Here is an 11279-nt window from a genome sequence, read left to right as displayed (position 1 = left end):
CAGAACTCCAGTTTAAGCATTAAGTTACATCATTATTGACCTTACTTTGGGATGCTATGTATGAGATTGGAACCTTTTGTAAGGTGCGATCAATGTGCTATCATAAATGCAAAGCCAAAACCATTTTGATGAGATCATGATCCCACTAATACTATTTTGCCTTGTTAATTTTGCACCCACAAAAATGATAGAACCAGATATAATATGCCATCAATGCCCATATACCGACAATGCTCAAGATGAGCGACTTAGAGGTAGAGTTTAACCACTTTCCATATAGGTAGATTATCTCTAACCTCATTTTCCCTATAGGTAACTGATTAGGTTCATTTTAGAGTCTTATTTCCAAATATGTACCTCTATGTGAGCTTTTTGCTTTATTATTCGCCCGTTTATGCTTAATCTTGTCAATTTTTCATAATTTTACTTAGTTCTTGCATCTTCAATGAAATTATATCTAATCATATCCAATCACATCAAAATGGAACAATTAATCATATTGCTGGTCTCTCCTAGAGGAATTAAATTGAACCAAATTGACTATTCCCCAATAAAATGTTTTGAAATGGTGAATGTATAAGTTTGTAGTTTACTTTCCTAGACTAGGACCCCATTTCGTCAACATTTCACTATGAAAGCATAAATATTTTTTCTTGAAGAGAACATCTTACAGAATATGCTTCAATGTATAACACATTTTCATAATCAGTGATTCGACTTCACATGGATAAAAGAATTCACATATTCTAAATCATGATCTGATGATGTGAACAACTCATATGCAGCTATATGGCATGCAAAGCATTTATTTTAACATACACTTATTCATTCACATTGCAGGGATAACAATACAAGGCTCACATATTGGTCGAAGAGGATGCCATGGTCTCACAAAGTAACCAAGAACCATATGAAATGATGGTCTTGAATCCACACACAACTAGGGAGGATCCATACAATTATGTATGACTTCCCCCTTGTTTGTTTAATGGGATTAGCCTCCAAGACATAGCCGTCAATAATCACTAAGAATGTACAAGTGGATCGTAGCTACCCATACAACAAACACTTACCCCTATCCTCAAATTTTCCCAATGTTTGATTCCTTATATACACTCTTCCAAGGTTATCTACGTCGATCTTGGTGAGGAATCACATCACAACAAAGAAGGCAACATTTAAAAATAGCAAGAGTTTCACTAAACTACCAAAGATCATAAATATTGAAAGAAAGAAAAAATAGTACCAATAATAAGTCAAATAAATGTGTTCATTTCCAATAGCAAATCAAACATAGCCACAATAACTACACAATAGAGAAAACTCACAATAGTGATTAAACTAATTCAAACAAGATAAAATAAAATTGTTGGCCCATGCAACAAAGATGAGAGATCATCAATAATTGAAGGAAACTTCACAATCCTTAAAAGTGCGCATTACATAACTATATGACTAGAAATTGTGGCTAAATAGAGTGAAGATTCATCATGACTCCAATAATAGTCCCTCATGTGTGCATTTGTGGCATGAACACAAAAACTCCCACATGGCATGGCCATGTACCTAATGGAGAAGACATGCCTAGGCTACATGCCCAAAAAACATGACTATAATAATAGTCCCTCATGCATGCATTTGTGGCCTGCACACTACAAATCCTAACAAATCATGGCAATACACCTCATAGAGAAGACACACCTAGGGCCACATTGCACATAGCAACGTGCCTCACAAAGAAGACATGCATAGGGCACATGCCACATAGCAATGTGTCTTATGGAAAAATGTGCATGCATGTCACACACCAAAGCTATATGTATACATCATGAGGCACATTCATATGTTATCAAACACAACCTATTGTATCTAACATGATTTCCTCTCTACATGTGTGCAAATCTTCCAACACTAATTGCCACTAAGAAGGAATAATATAAAATGCATCTTCAAATATTTGTGTGTGTGTGTGTGGAATTGTGTCTTTGAACCCAAATCGCTACCATCAACAACATGTAACCATCACCTACACTATATCAAAACATAAGTATGGTGTGACATCATATCTATTTGCATAATGTCAAAACACATGCAAACATGAAAATCATCATAGCATGACAAAAATCAATCTCCACATGTTGGAACAAAGATATAAATAAGATAATAGGGTAAGAGGAAATCCATACCAAGAACCACATACCAGCTATCGACAATGCCATCAAGATAAATGTAGGATAGGATACCACTATGAGCCATCCAATGGTCCATTCTATGAGGAGAACTAGGGGATACTATCTTTGAAAGGTGTGGTCAGTAGAGATAATCCCTACTAATGCCACAATATGTCACCATAGCTTCTTGAGTTTTCCATTCTTCTACTTAACACCACATTTATTGAGTTCCTCAACAACGAGGTTGGTTGGTTCTCAATAAGATGCACAAACATGTAAACAAACAAGCATGGTTTCATCATACTTGTACAACAATACAAATTCATTTTTCTAGTTAATTACTTAGTGTAAAAATAACTCCATTACATAACATAGGGCAATAATCACCATAAGTTTTCAAATAAACTGCCCAAACATCAATTGGAGTTACCCTTTCTAAGGTACAAACATAATTTATTTATAACTTCAAAATTAAAATAATCACAATACATCCAAATAAGTTAAATAGTGCATGGAAATAGACAACATGATCCATAATTAAACCCATAAATTACCCTAATTGGATATGCTAATAAAATGGTGTCTCAAATAATAGAGATTATGTTGGACCTATAATAGAGATCTGGACTTTGTTTCATCATACACAAGCATGGTTTCATCATACTTGTATCCAAATACACCATCCATAGATAGGTACTCAGTACCACAATCTCATGGGTACCCTTTTAGCTGAATTTACCCTATATTTAGGTGAATCTACCCTTGTATCATTCCTTGATCTAGTATGTCATTCCACCAATCAATATTTTTTCCACATTCTTGGGAGAATACACTATCCCTTAGGTGAATATGCCATATCCTTAAATGAATCCTCCTTGTCATCATCCTAAGTCCTCTTTTTGTTAAGTCTTATCCCTTCATCTTTAGGAAAATCCACCTATCCTTATGCGAATCTGCTTAGTCTTAGGTGAATCTATTTCACATAAATCATTTATCTTATCCATCTTTCTTACGCAAATGGTGAATTTTTCCTATCCTTAGATGACTACACTCCCATTTAGGTGAATCTATCTAGTTTTAGTCTCCTTCCATTATTTTGTCCAAATTTGTATCCTCTAGTTTACATGAATCTACTTGTTCTTAGGAATCTACTTGTTCTTAGGAAAATTCACCTTGTCATCATCCTTAATCATCTACCTTTCAAGTGTATAGTCCATCCATCCTTGGGAGAATCTAACATATTATTGGGAAAATCCACTCCCTCTTAGGTGAATCCACCTTTTCCATCTTCTCATTAATCTATTATTTGTTCTAAGAAGGACACAAAAGTGGATAGAAAACAATAGAGGAGATAGTACTCAAAGAAGTACTAAGGAATTGCATTAGTGACATGTCACAAATGTGAGTTATACATGTTCCAAATTGATTGATTCTCATGAAGGAACTAAGTTATCTACAATAAATAGCCACCCAAGAAACCCATTTTCTTTAGGCAAACTATCTTCTTAGTAGTAGCTTAATTCTTGAGACACTTGATTTAGATATGATCTTGTAAATGGTGTTAAAAAGAGTAATTAGTCACCAAACAACCACACTCTTCATTTGTATATTTAAGAATTAGTTTTGTCAAACCTTGATTGTAACAAGCATAACCAAATCCTCCATGATAAAGTTAACAAAAAATATATTATTGCATAACCAAATATTTGTGGTGGGTGTGTTCAACAAATATATTATTGTGTGAATTGCTTTGTGTCCAAAATGTAGGAACTTGATCTACATATCCATGAAGGCATGATTAGGTCTCTATACAACAATGTTTTGTTGATGCATATATGTAGTGGTTAGTTGTTTTCTTTTAGTTGTGGATAAACCATTTTGAGTGAATTTCTCATTTACTTGAGCATTTTGCATTTAGAGAACAACTGGATGACCATTCAACAAGGGGTTTAAACTCTTTGAACTTCACAAATGCTTGAGCTTTTCTTGTCAAAAAATGTACCCACATCTTAAAGACATCAAATTATGAAAGATGATAGTCCCAAATATGCAAATGACTATCACAACATAGTGAATAAGGGAAATCCATAGATACATTAATGAGTAGCCCTACATCAATACAAAGAGAGCACATGCATGCTAAGGGAGCATTGAACAAGCCCTTTTTAGGATAATATAATGGTAGTAAAAGAAATCAATAAAGAGAATAAGTTCATCAAGAACAATTCTTAGCCACAAAGATATAAGGTAATCATAGAGGAGCTGATAATAAGTGAGTTCAAGAAGACACACTCAAGCCTTCATCACATTCCATAAAAAGAAAATCATTATTCCATATAATTGGAAGGAAATGATATATTGCAAAGATTACTATGAAGGTCTAAAATAGTAAAAGAGATGAGACTAATCTTTTATTTCTACTTACAACAATGAATTGGTTGAGATATACTCATAGACAAAGTAAATGACATGTATGAGAACAACCTCAATAAAGGTAAAAAGGACAATAAATAGTAGTGATAGATGACAATGCATTGAATGTGCCAAGGAAAAGACAGTGGAAGCCATGGAGAAATCACTATCAAAACAAAGCCATTAAATAAAACTATGTTGGTGCAGCTTGAGAAGCACAATAGAACAATGAAAAAAGAACACTACTTGGTCCTTGAAAAGCATGTAGTTGCAATGATAAAAAACCACAATGACAACATAGAGGGCATGAATGTTTGGAGTATTTCCATTCTTAAGAATCTCATGATAGTCCATTATTAGGACAGGTGAAGTGCACTATGAAAGTGTCTTAAAAAGCTAATATAGCCATAAGTGATAGTGCCAATGCTTTGAGTTCAAATCCTCATGAAATACAGTAATGTTTATCTCAATGCAATGTTTTCCAGCATCCTCCCTGTGTGTGCCAATATAGGAGATTTGGAACAAAGTATGGACATCCATCAAAGCATAATTGAAGGGGGTTTTTTGTCAGAAATTAGTTGCAAATGCTCTAATAACAAAAATCGCAAAATGGGGTAGCATACACATGACATGTGAACTGTATGACGAAATACCTTAAAGAGATGTCATTTCATGGAATTTTAAGATCACAGGATATGCACAAAATGGATTAATTCGCAAAAAAAAACTAGTTGCCCTTGATTGCGAAAAAAAATTAGTTGCCCTTCATTGAAAAACAAAGAGTTCCTTTGATTGCAAAAAAAACGTTACCTTGCTTGTGTGTTTGTGCAGAGATCGCTTCGGTGGGGGCGGGGCAGGGAGGCAAGATGGTCGCCGCTTGCTTCGATTTGCTTTCAAAATGAAAATGCATTGTGTTTTTTTTTTTTTTAATAAAATGCTTGAGGTCGTCGGAATTCTAAAGAACATGAGCATTTTTAAAAAAAAAAATCAAATTTTCACACAATGGTCCTTGTCCGTCAGAAACCTCCATCGGAATTTGACCCCAAATGTATTAGTGTACCAGTTGCATAACAACATCATTACTGGTTACAATTGACATCAATCACAACACAATAGTTCATCATTACAATCTTCAATCAAATACCAACAAAAAAAGCTCTTTATGGATTGAAGCAAGCCCCTAGAGCCTGGTATGCTAGACTAGATAAACACTTGTTGAAATTGGGATTTACTAAAGGTTCTACTAACAGTAATCTGTACTTTAAGATAGAAAATAATAACATCATGATTGTTGAAGTCTTTGTTGATGATGATATTACCTTTGGAGGTGATTATGACTTGAGCATGAAGTTTGTCGGTGATATGTAGAAATAATTTGAGATGTCTATGATTGGTGAGATGAAATTTTTCTTAGGTTTGCAAATTTCACAGACTGGAAAAGGTATATTCATATCTCAAACTAAGTATGTGAAGGAATTGCTAAAGAAGTTTGGGTTAGATTACTCCAAACTGGTTGGAACTCCTATGGTGACTGGTTGTAAATTGTCTAATAATGATGAATCTCTGGAAGCTAATCAGAGCTTATACAGATCTATGGTTGGTGGACTGCTATATCTTACTCAGACTAGACCGGACATTATGCATTCTTTGTGCATGGCTGCTAGATGTCAAGCTGATCCGAAAGAGAGTCATGTCACTGTTGTTAAGAGGATATTCAGATACCTGAAGGGAACTGTGGATTATGGTTTGTGGTATCTGAGGAATGATGATTTCATGCTACATGCCTACACTGATGCAGATTGGGCTAGTGATGTTGATGACTAGAAGAGAACTATCAATGGAGAATTCTTTTTGGGTAAGAAATTGGTTTCATGGGCTAGTAAGAAACAAGATTCAATGTCCTTGTCTATTGCTAAAGCTAAGTACATTGCTACTGCTAGTAATTGCACTCAGGTAGTTTGGATGAAGAAAATGTTGAAAGATATCAGTTATTTATGATGAGCCTACTATTATATACTATGATAATTCAAGTGCTATTAACATGTCAAATAATCCAGTGCAACATTCAAAGACTAAGTACGTGTCGATCAAATATCATTACTTGAGAGAGGAAGTTCAGTGAAGAGAAGGTGACACTGGAATATATATCTACAAAGGAACAAATAGCTGATATTTTCACTAAGCATGTGCCTATAGATACATTTTTCAATTCAAGAGACAAGTTAGGGGTATCCACCCCTCCTGATAAGAACTAGATGCAATGAGTTGCATCAATCTGGTGAACTTAATAGTCTTATCCTTTTATCTAGATTGATGAGTTGGTACTGCTCCTTTGGTGGAGTAGTCCATTTTTTAGGGGGAGAGATTACTATGTTTCATGTTCTTGTTTTTGAGTGAGTTTGGTTTTCTATTTTGAGATCTTTGGCATTTCTATCAAAGGGAGAGAGAGATCATGCGAAAAACTGCTTTATCTATCCTGATCTTAGGGGGACTTTGATGGTGATATCTTCTTGCTTTGCATTGACTATTTTTCACATTCATATGTTGCCATCAATGCCAAAGGGGGAGATTGTTGGATATTGTTGGTCATTGCTGCTGCTAGGATAGTTTTTTGTCATTGATGTTAATATATTCCTGTGTGTTTCTCCGATGATTGCAGATTGGGAAGATCTTATGATCTAGTTTTTGCAGTGTTGTTTTGCTGATCACTGTTTTGTAGAGTTCGCTATATCCTCCGGTATATTCTGGTGTGATTATATCCTGTGTGGATTTTTTGGGATATTTCTTGTGATGGTCTTGTGTATCTTCATTTCATATGGATCATGATTTGGTGCTCTACAAGTTATCTTCCTTTGTAACAATTGCCGATTGGTTGTATTCCTAAGTTTTAGATTTTGATCTATGAATATTTGATAAGTGGTGTTGGTGTAGTTGTTCCTGATGATTCTAACATGCTTGCTGGTGTTTTATAGTCATGTCCTATTTATTTTGGTTCTCCAGATTGATCGTTGTGCGAGTTTTTTATGTTTATATCAACCAATGATGATTTTCGTGTTATGTGGTTTTCCTAGTGGTGTAGTGTGTTGTAGTTGATCTTGGCATGATTTATGGTGGCATTTCATGTTTGAGCATTTAGTTTAGGTCCATGTTATGTCATGTAAATCATTATATTAGTCTAGTGGTCGATCCTTGTATCATGTGATGCAATTTTGTAATTGAGGGTTGAGGGTTTAGCCAACCATGTTATCAAGGTTGATGAATTGTATATATAGGAGATATATGCATGTAATTTAGGTGTTGATGTTGTATCTGCATTATCGAAGAGTGGTGTATGTGTGAACAAGAGATTTATCCTTTGGTGAAGTGTTGTGTAGAGATCAGTATTGCAAAGAAGACATTTGTGCTTAACCGAAATTGCAATCGGGCATTTGGAGATGCTATTATTTCAATTCATTTCTTCTGGATTGTAGTTCGAATGTTATTGTAAGTTAGTGAGACTTCCCTAAGGGTTGTAGCTTTTTGGGCCATTATATTTGAGTAGTGAGCTCTAGGCAGTGTGCCTGAATGCATGTGAATTCCTCATTGTAATATTTTCACATACCACTACAGAGTATCATCTTACTGTGGGTACGTTCCCACCATGGTTTTTCCCTTAACCAGGTTTTCCACGTTGAAATCTTGGTATTGTGTGTTGTGCTTTCAATTTATTTATCTGTCTTATCACTGTAGTTTATCAGATCTATTTTTGAAGTTAAATTTACAGATCCAGTGAAGACTGATTCACCTCCCTCTCAGTCTTCCTCTTTGTTGCTACGAATAGAATTTATGGCCAATTTAATGCTAACTAAAATACTCCTGCACTCTACTAATAGATCAAAACATGGGAGAAACTATCTAAAGCATATGGGTTCTCCTCACACTCAACTACATTGCCAAGTAATGCTGAAAAGTGCTCCAGCTTTGCCTCAATGATCTATTTCACTTTCCAAAACATAATTATAAAGTCTTCTCTCTGCCTTTGAAAATATAAGAGTTCAACTTGAAGAGAGTTTATTATTTTCCTTTGCTCACCATCCTTATCTTCTAGAAAATCAAAATATTTGCCTAATTAATTCAATTCATCTTTAATGGCATCAATTTTGGCTTTGTGCTTCATAGCTGCTATCGATCAAGAGATACAATACCTATAGACTCTACTGGCACTACAGATACAATCTCTCAAATCCTTAATGCACATTGATAAAGCTTTCTTCGCATCATCACATTCCTCTAACAAATTCTGCACATCAATTCCTTTTTCCTCAAAAACTACAACCTCAACAGATTGCTTAGATAACTTCTCCTTAAGAACTTCACTTAGAGATTCTAAAAGCAAATTGCCGACATCTTCAATGCTGATACTATTTTGGATTAAGTGATTCATCAAAACATTTTCAATTCTTTCTAACTCAACCGAGGTCAGACACATCTTGTCTATTTTCTTGATTTCATCCATGCTACCAACTAACTCCAACAAATTAGATTCATCATTTGATTCTCTAGCTTCTTGCTCTGCAACAACCAACTTACCAGGGGACTCCGTATCCACAATTACAACAATATCTTCGTCTTTCGGATCCTACTTTCTTTTCTTTGACTCTAAAACACTCATAGAAATAGACTGTCTTCTTTTCCTTTTTCTGGAGGAAGGTCCTCCAAAATCGAAAACAAGGGATACCGGGCAAACACTCCACATGTCTAGAAAAGATTTGAAATATGCATTACATGCTTCCTCTTTACTATTTAAACTATTCAAATATCTGAATTTTTGCCTTGCAACTAGGACACCAGATTCCCATATTACATTCTCTTTTGCCAAAATAGATCACAAACAATACATAACCAAACACATAAGTAATGAACCAAAACGAAAGGGATAATCTTGCTCTTTTGACATCTTGATATTGTTAGACAAGTCAGATAACCGGTGGACAACTAAGAGTGGGGGGGCGAATCAATTATCAACAAATTATAGAACTTTAAGCATTAAAACGTTATTACATGAATACATAAACCAAATATTGGAATAACAGATATGACAATTAAGCACAAATATAAACCACAAAACATTTACCAACCATCCACAAAAGATAACACCAATATTTGTACATGGAAAACTTGGTAAAGGGAAAAACCACGACGGGAAGCCTACCCATAGTCAGATAATACTTCTGTAGTAAGTATGTGATTTTGAAAGGAGGGGCTTGCACATGCAGGAAGGCCAACAACCTAGAGCGCACTGCTCATCACAAAAGTTGCCTCATTGACTACAAAATAAATCCAGACTATAATCCGAACAGAAGAGTGAATTGCAAGAATAGCATCTCTTATGCCTGAGTACAATTCTAGTTAAGCTCAGTACCGAAGGTCTTAAACCTTTTTCACCAACCCAATTTGATCACCTATGATTGACCAAACCTCTGCATATTATTATAACCTTATTCGCACATGGATAATTGCATAACCCCTAAAACCATAAACCCATAACCATAACCTTAACATGATCTACAAAGAGATCTTACATCATATTTATACCAACCCGGGACATAAACCATTAGGTCGACCACCTAAAAGTTAATACAATAAATTCATAGCATAAAACCGCATTTCAATGATGAACCAATTTGGCCTAAGACTAGAACAACATAATCCAATCAATAGATCCAACCGGAAATGCATCAGGATCATCCACCAACACGTTACATAAACCGGTCCATAACCTAGCAGAATAAGATAGCATTAGGTCTGTTCCTAAATGCAACAACACTGATCAATAGTGATACGAACAAGATAACCAACACTACTTATCAAGTGCATCAAAATATCTTCAATAAAACTCTACCGGTAAAACCCTTACCCGTGATCAAAAGGCTTACTAGGAAAAATGATAGCTCCTGAGTCATCAAATCTCGGACTAACTGACCGTGATATGCATCTGAATAGCATGAATGACAGATCCAAATAAATTCCACAAACCAAAGCATACCAGATCAATATGATAAATCCAACCGCTCTACCGGAACGTACCAGAAATTGGTAAACAACCAAAATAGTTGGTTTTGCCATCAATGACAAAACATCAATGCAACATATAATCAATTCCTCCAATTTTCCAACAATCTCCCCCTTTGGCATTGATGGCAACACTAGATGTGAAAAAGATCCAAGTGCCAAGAAATACCATACAGGTGTTCCCCAAAGGAAGACAACCAACAATCTCGCATAAGATGATATTACAATGAAGTTAACAAACTCCCTCTATGAATGATATCCCTATTAAGCTCTAATCTCTCTCCTTTGACAAATATTTTGTTAAACTCTATTTTACACATATATCTCTCCCCCTTTGACATCAATGCCAAAAAATTGACATAAACATCAAAGAAAAATCATAAATCCACTGAACCACACAATTGAGCACTCCCCCTGAGTAGTAGCACCAACACATCAATTGAAAATGAATAGTAGCTCTGTAAATGCATACCGGATTGATGCCAATCAGCATCACTGAGGTCTTTATCGGAGGGGCAAAAACCCCCAATATGTCTCTGAAGTACTCAAATGATTCCTTAGGCAAAGGTTTAGTGAAGATATCTGCAATCCGCTCTTTAGTGTTCACATAAACTAGTCTGACTTCATTTGCTTCCACCTTCTCCT

This window comes from Cryptomeria japonica, chromosome 11 (assembly GCF_030272615.1).
Source record: "Cryptomeria japonica chromosome 11, Sugi_1.0, whole genome shotgun sequence".
NCBI lineage: Eukaryota > Viridiplantae > Streptophyta > Pinopsida > Cupressales > Cupressaceae > Cryptomeria > Cryptomeria japonica.
This window is presented reverse-complemented; position numbering follows the sequence as displayed.